Source organism: Phoca vitulina, unplaced genomic scaffold (assembly GCF_004348235.1).
Source record: "Phoca vitulina isolate PV1807 unplaced genomic scaffold, GSC_HSeal_1.0 scaffold15, whole genome shotgun sequence".
In the NCBI taxonomy this organism is placed as follows: domain Eukaryota; kingdom Metazoa; phylum Chordata; class Mammalia; order Carnivora; family Phocidae; genus Phoca; species Phoca vitulina.
In genome coordinates, this window is record NW_022589718.1 from 40,981,472 (window position 1) to 40,991,606 (window position 10,135).

Consider the following 10,135-nt stretch of genomic DNA (forward strand, 5'->3'; position numbering starts at 1 on the left):
AAGGTACTATATACCTATTATTGTCATGAGAGAGAATAGGAAAGAAAAAAGTGTCATTTAGGTAAAAAATTCCCCTTATTGTTGCCCCCTCAAATGAAATATGCACAATAACTTCTTTGGAATTCCACATAAAGAGCTTATTGTTCCAACCTTATATATTCTGGTTTACACTTTTTGCTTTTAGTACTCCTGAGTTAGAACCTGAATGCTTGAATATGATTAAAACATAGTTCTCTTATAGTTATCACTCCCTAATTCAAATCTAGAGCCAAAGGGATCTTTATTAGGTTTATGAATACTGGACAAGATACTTGTGTTCTCCAACATTCTCCACCTCAGTGACAGAATATGGAATTTATTGAGTGTGCAAAATGCACTGAGTTGAAGAACATTTCTCAGCTTCTCTTGCAGCTAGGTGTATCCCACAACTAATTCTGGCTGATAAGATATACAAACAGAAGTAGGTTGGTATTCCCAGGAGCTTTCCTTAAAGGGAAGGAGAATGCCTTGATTTGACCCTCTCTGTCCATCCTGTGGTCCAGGAACTCAGTGTGATGTCTGCTTTGGCCTGATATTCAGCTTGCACCATAAGGACAACCACCAACGCTGAGGGACTTTGGAATAGAAGGCAACAAGGACGCTGTATTGCAGACAAACTGGACTTCATTGTGTGAGACATATCAACTTGTCTTTTTTAACAAGGCATTGGTGTTTGGGGGTTTCTCATTATATGCCCTGGAACCTAACCCTTGCAGATTCAGTAGTAACCTCTCAAGCAGGTGGTTGCATTGAGTTGAGGAAAGCCACTGGGATTCTGTTTACCCTTTATCCTGGATACAGGAAGTTGACCTCTCCCCATTCGTCAGCACTAAGGAGCACATGGGCTTGCTAAGGCTTTCTAAACCAAGAACAGTAACTTAAATATCATTAAATGACTGGCCCTAGCACTGAATGAAAGTTAAGGAAAGCAGTCAGTAGCCAGTTGAGTTAAAAGGAGAGTTTTGTAGAAGGAAACAGGACTGGGAACAGGGGGACAAGAGGGGAAAATTAAGGCTGATGTTCAGAGCTGCAGAAGGTGCTTGTGCCCGTGGACACTGCACAGTGCAGCCTGAGGAAGAGACAGCTGGCTAGGAGAAGTGCTCTCATGGCTTTGTTTCCCCTAAAATACTTTGGTACATGCATTGATAAATACAAATAAGAGCTTATTGTAGCAGTAGAGGCCAATAACATGTATTCAATTTGATAATGCATTCAAATTGTTAAGTGTGGTAAGTAATATACTTTTCAAAGAAAAAACATAATACTTACTCTAAAAAAAGTAATACACATGACTAGTTAGTTTGTGTTTGTTCATATTTGGCTTTTTAATTACCATTATTATATGTAGTTACGTTGCTTTATGTTTAAATATTTTTTCAGGGACGCCTGGGTGGCTCAGTCGTTAAGCATCTGCCTTCGGCTCAGGTCATGATCCCAGGGTCCTGGGATCGAGCCCCGCATCAGGCTCCCTGCTCCGCGGGAAGCCTGCTTCTCCCTCTCCCACTCTCTCTGCTTGTGCTCTCTCTCTCTCTCTGACAAATAAATAAAATCTTTAAAAAAAAAAAATAAATATTTTTTCAAATACACAATTTTTACTAGTTAGGGAAGGGGAAATAGGGAGAAAAGCAGTTTAGTGGAATGAGTGAAAGTATTAATTTATTCAAAACATATCTATTTGGATGGAGCTACAGATTATTATGCTAAGCAAAATAAGTCCATCAGAGAAAGACAATACACTTGCACTCCTATGTGGAATTTAAGAAACAAATGAGCAAAGGAAAAAGAGAGAGAGAGGCAAACCAAGCAACAGACTCATAACTACAGAGAACATACTCATGGTCACCAGAGTGGAGGCAGGTAGGGGATGGGAGAAACGGGTGATGGGGATTAAGGAGTGCACTTGTTGTGATAAGCACCAGGTGATGTATATAAGTGTTAAATCACTAAATTTTACACTTGACACAATATTACACCATATGTTAATTAACTGGAATTTAAATTAAAAACTTGGAAAAAATATTTGATGTTGACTATGTTCATGGTGACAACAATGCTTCTTTCTGAAGACTGTTAACATCATCTAAACTAGATTTCCCATTTTTACAATATAAGAAATGTTGAAAAAAATATTTATTATGCAGATAGTATCTGTTAAGTAATTAAAACTATGTGATGATTGGCTGTTTAATATTGTAGCCTTATACGATATTAACAAATGCATGTGTCAGGATAGAGTGTTGAAATAATTATATGACTTTTGGGGGGAAAGATGGCAGAGGAGTAGGGGAGCCTATTTCAACTGGTCCCCGGAATTGAGCTGGATATATACCAGACCACTCTGAGCACCCACAAAACCAGCCTGAGATGTAAGAAGATATGGATCCCTACAAACAGAATAGTCGCAGGTGGTTGGTTTTGAGGTACGAAGCGGGGAGCTGTGATTCTGCGGGAAGATATCGGAGGATAAACGGCAGCGGGAGGGTGCCTGGCTGTGGGGATCCTACACCGCCGGTGAGTGACAGCCTTGTGTGCTGCAGACCGGGCACAGACTCGCAGACTGGTAGCGGCGGGGAAAGGACTCTAGGGCAGCCCCCAGGATGGAAACCCGGAGCGGGGGAGGGGGGGCGCGGGCGAACTGCAGCCCCTGAGACGAAACCCGGAGCGGGGAGTTGCACGTGGGTGCGCACGTGAAGGAACCGGGAGTGGCTGGCGGTTTTAGAAGCACAAAGTACAGACATGTGCCCTGACCTGGAGGCAGGACTGGGAGCACTGTGGAGGAGCGCACAACCCAGGACGCTGCAGTTTATAGCAGCACGGACAGAAATGGAGATGGTGTGGCCTGCAGAGCTCACTGAAGAACAGACTGCGGTCTCTCTGCTCTGAGGCAGAGGGTTGGAAACGGTCTCTTCTGCTCTGACTTGTGGAAGAGACCCAGAAAGCCACCAGGGAAAGCGACCAGAGAACAAAAGTCCCAAAGACTGATTCCCGCTGAGCCCATCCCCCACCACAGGGGGGCAGGGCAACTCCACCCAAACAGGGTTGCCTGAGTAACAGCCCGGCAGGCCCCTCTCGCAGAAGACAGGCTGGGAATACAAGAGGCCAGCAACCCTAAGGCCAAGAAAACAGGTGCGTCTTGCTTGGGTTCTGGTCAATAATTTGGACTCTATACATTCCCTCAAACACCCATCAACAGAATGACTAGGAGGAGCCCCCAAAACAGAAAAGACTCAGAGATTATGACTTATGCTGCAGATTTACAAATGGATGCAGATATAACCAAGATGTCGGAGATGGAATTCAGGCTAGCAATTGTGAAGACAATGGCTAGAATGGAGAAATCAATTCATGGCAACATAGAGTCTCTAAGGGCAGAAATAAAAGGTGAATTGGCAGAACTTAAAAATGCTATCAATGAGATCCAATCCAATCTAGATAATCTAACAGCTAGGGTAACTGGGGCAGAAGAGCGAATAAGCAACCTGGAAGACAATATAATAGATAAAAAAGGAAAAGAGGAGGCCAGGGAAAAACAACTCAGAATCCATGAAAATAGAATCAGAGAAATAAGTGACACCATGAAGCGTTCCAATGTCAGAATCATTGGAATCCCGGAGGGAGTGGAGAGAGAGAGAGGACTAGAAGATGTATTTGAGCAAATCATAGCTGAGAGCTTCCCTAATCTGGGGAATGAAACAAACATTCGAGTCCTAGAGGCAGAGACGACCCCTCCTAAGATCAAGGAAAACAGGCCAACACCCTGGCATGTAATAGTAAAACTTGCAACTCTTAGAACCAAGGCAACCACCTTAAGGGCAGTTAGGGGGAAGAGATTCCTTACGTACAGAGGGAGGAACATCAGAATAACGTCAGACCTATCCACAGAGACCTGGCAAGCCAGAAAGGCCTGGCAAGACATATTCAGGGTACTAAATGAGAAGGACATGCAGCCAAGAATACTTTATCTGGCAAGGCTGTCATTTAGAATGGATGGAGAGATGCAGAGCTTCCACGACCGGCAGAAGCTGAAAGAATATGTGACCACTAAGCCAGCCCTGCAAGAAATACTAAGGGGGGGTTCTATAAAAGGAGAAAGACCCCAAGAGTGATCTACAACAGAAATTTACAGGGACAATCTATAAAAACAACGTGTTCACAGGCAACATGATGACAATTAATTCATATCTTTCAGTAATCACTCTCAACGTGAATGGTCTAAACACTCATAAAACGGCACAGGTTGCAGATTGGATAAAAAGACAGGACCCATCCATATGCTGTCTACAAGAGACTCATTTTGAACCTAAAGATACATCCAGACTGAAAGTGAAGGGATGGAGATCCATCTTCCATGCCAGCGGACCTCAAAAGAAAGCTGGGGTAGCAATTCTTATATCAGACAAATTAGATTTTAAACTAAAGTCTGTAATAAGAGACACAGAGGGACACTATATCATTCTTAAAGGGTCTATCCAAGAAGATCTAACAATTGTAAATATCTATGCCCCCAACATGGGAGCAGCCATCTACATAAGCCAACTGTTAACCAAAATAAAGAGTCACATTGATAACAATACGTGAATTGTAGGAGACCTCAATACTCCACTCTCAGCAATGGACAGATCATCTAAGCAGAAAATCATCAAGGAAACAAGAGCTTTGAATGATACATTGGACCAGATGGACCTCATAGATATTTACAGAACATTCCACCCTAAAACAACAGAATACTCATTCTTCTCGAGCGCACATGGAACTTTCTCCAGAATAGACCACATACTGGGTCACAAATCAGGTCTCAACCGATACCAAAAGATTGAGATTATTCCCTGCATATTCTCAGACCACAATGCTCTAAAACTGGAACTCAATCACAAGAAAAAATTTGGCAGAAATTCAAACACTTGGAAGCTAAAGACCACTCTGCTCAAGAATGTTTGGGTCAACCAGGAAATCAAAGAATAACTTAATTCATGGAGATCAATGAGAACGAAAACACATCGGTCCAAAAGCTATGGGATACTGCAAAGGCAGTCCTAAGGGGGAAATACATAGCCATCAAGCCTCACTCAAAAAAATAGAAAACCCCGAATTCACCAACTAACTCTACACCTTAAAGAACTAGAGAAAAAGCAACAAACGAGGCCTAAGCCACACATTAGAAGAGAAATAATTAAAATTAGAGCAGAAATCAATGAATTAGAAACCAGAAACACAGTAGATCAGATCAATGAAACTAGAAGTTGGTTCTTTGAAAGAATTAATAAGATCGATACACCACTGGCCAGACTTATCCAAAAGAAAAGAAAAAGGACCCAAATTAATAAAAGTATGAATGAAAGGGGAGGGATCACGACTAACACCAAGGAAATAGAAACAATTATTAGAAATTATTATCAACAACTATATGCCAATAAACTGAGCAATCTGGATGCAATGGAGACCTTCCTGGAAACCTTTAAGCTGCCAAGACTGAAACAGGAAGAAATTGACAACGTGAATAGGCCAATAACCAGTAACGAGATTGAAGCAGTGATCAAAAACCTCCCAAAAAACAAGTGTCCAGGGCCTGAGGGATTCCCTGGGGAATTCTACCAAACATTTAAAGAAGAAATAATACCTATTCTACTGAAGCTGTTTCAAAAAATAGAAACAGAAGGAAAACTTCCAAACTCATTCTATGAGGCCAGCATTACCTTAATCCCCAAACCAGGCAAAGACCCCATCAAAAAGGAGAATTTCAGACCGATATCCCTGATGAATATGGATTCCAATATGCTTAACAAAATCCTAGCTAATAGGATCCAACAATACATTAAAAGGATCATCCACCACGACCAAGTGGGATTTATCCCTGGGATGCAAGGGTGGTTCAACATTCGCAAATTAATCAATGTGATAGAACACAGTAATAAGAGGAGGGAGAAGAACCATATGGTCCTCTCAATTGATGCAGAAAAAGCATTTGACAAAATACAACATCCTTTCCTGATTAAAACTCTCCAGAGTATAGGGGTAGAGGGAACATTCCTCAAGCTCATAAAATCCATCTATGAAAAACCCACAGCGAATATCATCCTCAATGGGGAAAAGCTGAGAGCCTTTCCCTTAAGATCAGGAACACATCAAGGGTGCCCACTCTCACCACTGTTGTTCAACATAGTACTAGAAGTCTTAGCAGCAGCAATCAGACAACAAAAAGAAATAAAAGGTATTCAAATTGGCAAAGAAGAAGTCAAACTCTCTCTTTTCGCAGACAACATGATACTTTATGTGGAAAACCCAAAAGACTCCACCCCCAAATTACTAGAACTCATCCAGCAATTCAGTAATGTGGCAGGATACAAAATCAATGCACAGAAATCAGTTGCTTTCTTATACATTAATAGCGCAACTGTAGAAAGAGAAATTAGAGAAACGATTCCATTTACAATAGCACCAAAACCCATAAGATACCTCGGAATAAACCTAACCAAAGAGGTAAAGGATCTATACTCTAGGAACTACAAAACACTCATGAAAGAAATTGAAGAAGACACAAAAAGATGGAAAAATATTCATGCTCATGGATCAGAAGAATAAACATTGTTAAAATGTCTATGCTACCCAGAGCAATCTATACTTTCAATGCCATCCTGATCCAAATTCCAATGACATTTTTCAAAGTGCTGGAACAAACAATCCTAAAATTTGTATGGAATCAGAAAAGACCCCGAATCGCCAAGCCAATGTTGAAAAAGAAAAACAAAGCTGGGGGCATCACGTTGCCCGATTTGAAGCCATATCACAAAGCTGTGATCACCAAGACAGCATGGCACTGGAACAAAAACAGATATACAGACCAATGGAATGGAATAGAGAACCCAGATATGGACCCTCAACTCTATGGTCAAATAATCTTTGACAAAGCAGGAAAAAACATGCAATGGAAAAAAGACAGTCTCTTCAATAAATGGTGCTGGGAAAATTGGACAGCCGCATGCAGAAGAATGAAACTCGACCATTCTCTAACACCATTCACAGAGATAAACTCAAAGTGGATGAAAGACCTCAATGTGAGACAGGAATCCATCAAAATCCTAGAGGAGAACATAGGCAGTAACCTCTTTGACATCGGCCACAGCAACTTCTTTCAAGATACATCTCCAAAAGCTAGTGGAACAAAAGCAAAACTGAACTTTTGGGACTTCATCAAGATAAAAAGCTTCTGCACAGCAAAGGAAACAGTCAACAAAACAAAGAGGCAACCCACAGAATGGGAGAAGATATTTGCAAATGACACTACAGAGGAAGGGCTGGTATCCAAGATCTAGAAAGAACTTCTCAAACTCAACACCCAAAAAACAAATACTGAAGTCAAAAAGTGGGCAGAAGATATGAAAAGACACTTCTCTGAAGAAGACATACAAATGGCTAACAGATGAAAAAATGTTCATCATCATTAGCCATCAGGAAATCCAAATCAAAACCACACTGAGATACCACCTTATACCAGTTAGAATGGCAAAAGTGGACAGGGAAAGAAGCAACAAATGTTGGAGAGGTTGTGGAGAAAGGGGAACCCTCTTATACCGTTGGTGGGAATGCAAGTTGGTATAGCCACCTTGGAAAACAGTGTGGAGGTTCCTCAAAAATTTAAAAATAGAGCTACCCTATGACCCAGCAATTGCACTACTGGGTATTTACCCCAAAGACACAGATGTAGTGAAAAGAAGGGCCATATGCACCCCAATGTTCATAGCAGCAATGTCCGCAATAGCCAAACTGTGGAAAGAGCCGAGATGCCCTTCAACAGATGAATGGATAAAGAAGATGTGGTCCATATATACAATGGAATATTACTCAGCCATCAGAAAAGATGAGTACCCAACTTTTGCATCAATATGGATGGGACTGGAGGAGATTATGCTAAGTGAAATAAGTCAAGCAGAGAAAGTCAATTATCATATGGTTTCACTTATTTGTGGAACATAAGATATAACATGGAGGACATTAGGAGATGGAAGGGAAAAATGGGCGGGGGGGACTGGCGGGAGAGATGAACCATGAGAGACTATGGACTCTGAGAAACAAACAGGGTTTTAGAGGGGAGGAGGGAGGGGAGATTGGTTAGCCCAGTGATGGGTTTTAAGGAGGGCATGTACTGCATGGAGCACTAGGTGTTATACGAGAACAATGGATTGTGGACCACCACATCAAAAACCAATGATGTATTGTATGGTGACTAACATAAAATAATAAAATTAAAAAATAAATAAAAATAAATAAATAAATAAATAAATAAATAAGATTTAAATTAAAAAAAAAGAAATAATTATATGATTTTTTTTTTTTTTAAAAGACTTGACCCTGGAAGGGATGGGGTGGCTGGGTGATAGACACTGGGGAGGGTATGTGGTATGGTGAGCTCTGTGAATTGTGTAAGACTGTTGAGTCACAGACCTGTACCTCTGAAACAAATAATACATTATATGTTAAAAAAAAAAAAGAAGATAGTAGGAAGGGTAAAGTGAAGGGGGGGAATCGGAGGGGGTGATGAACCATGAGAGACTATGGACTCTGAGAAACAAACTGAGGGTTCTAGAGGGGAGGGGAGTGGGGGGATGGGGTAGCCTGGTGATGGGTATTAAAGAGGGCACGTACTGAATGGAGCACTGAGTGTTATACACAAACAATGAATCATGGAACACTACATCAGAAACTAAGGATGTAATGTATGGTGATTAACATAACATAATAAAATAAAATTAAAAAAAAAGACTAGCCACATTAAAAGACATTTAATGGCATTAAATTCAACAAGTGTTCTTTTATATACTCTAGTGATTGATACAGATTTTAGGTTTCATCAATTAATTTTCTATTATAACTTGCATTTGAACATTTCATTTTATATTCAAAAAATCTATGCATTAACCCATTACTCTTGGCTGTCAGAGCTTAAATTTTACATTATTTGAACCAATGAAAAATTACACCTATATGGATTATAATAAAACTATTATCCATTTCATGAATGTAATTCCTGATTTGAATCTGGTGGTAAAGGTTTTTGAATACACACATTATTGGCTTCTAATATTTTATTATTCCATCTTCAGAATTGCTACTAAGACAAAAGAAAAATAATGGTTAATGATAGTCACTTTGGTGGATTTATACTCCTTGGATTCCTAGGGCTGCCCCAGCTGGAGATGATCACCTCTGGGGTTGTCTTTCTCTTCTACACCATTGCCTTGATGGGAAATAAGGCCATCGTCCTGCTGTCTTTCCTAGATGACCATCTCCAAAGCCCCATGTACTTCTTCCTTAGTACATCCCTTGTACTTAGATCCTAGATTCCTTTGGCCATCTTGGATCTCTGTTATACCATAAATATAGTACCACAGATGTTGGCCAATGTCTAGGGCAAAGACAAGAGGATTACCTTTGGTGGCTGTGTCCTTCAACTTTTCACTGATATGGTACTGTGCTCAGTGGAATGCATTTTTCTGCCTGTGATGTCCTATGACTGATTCAGTGCTGTCTGCAAGTCTCTGCACTACATGACCATAATGGACCCCCAACTTTGCCAGGTCCTTGTGGCCATCACCTGGGTAGTTGGTGTTATTAATTGCATGGTAGTTTCCCCCTATGCCATGAGTCTTCTTTGATGTGGGAATCACCACCTGGATCACATTTTTGTGAAATGTTTGCAATGATCAAGATTACATGTGTGGATACCGTAGCCATGGAGGTAGCCTCATTTGCCATGTGCCTGATTATAGTTCTTGTTCTTATTCTTTTCATCCTGGTTTCTTATGGCTCCATTGCTGTAGCTCTGCTCAAGATCAAATCTGTAACAGTGAGACAGAAAGCTTTTGGGACCTCTTCCTTCTACGTCATTGTGGTGTCCATCTTCTACAGGAGTTATCTACATGTACATCCAGCCAGGAAATAGTCCAAATCAGGACAAAGGTAAACTTCTCAGTATCTTTTATTCCATTGTTACTCCCAGCTTGAACTCCCTTACCTACACACTAAGGAATAAGGAGTTTAATGGGGCATGAAGAGGCTGATTGGAAAAGAAAAAGGTTCCATGGAGACAGCAGGACATTGA

At 40.8% G+C, this 10,135-nt stretch overlaps 1 pseudogene; it reads left to right on the plus strand.

Annotated features, from left to right (window-relative positions):
• The first annotated feature begins 9,164 nt into the window (after positions 1-9,164).
• LOC116637744 lies at positions 9,165-10,085 on the plus strand (annotated as a pseudogene).
• The last annotated feature ends 50 nt before the right edge of the window (positions 10,086-10,135 follow it).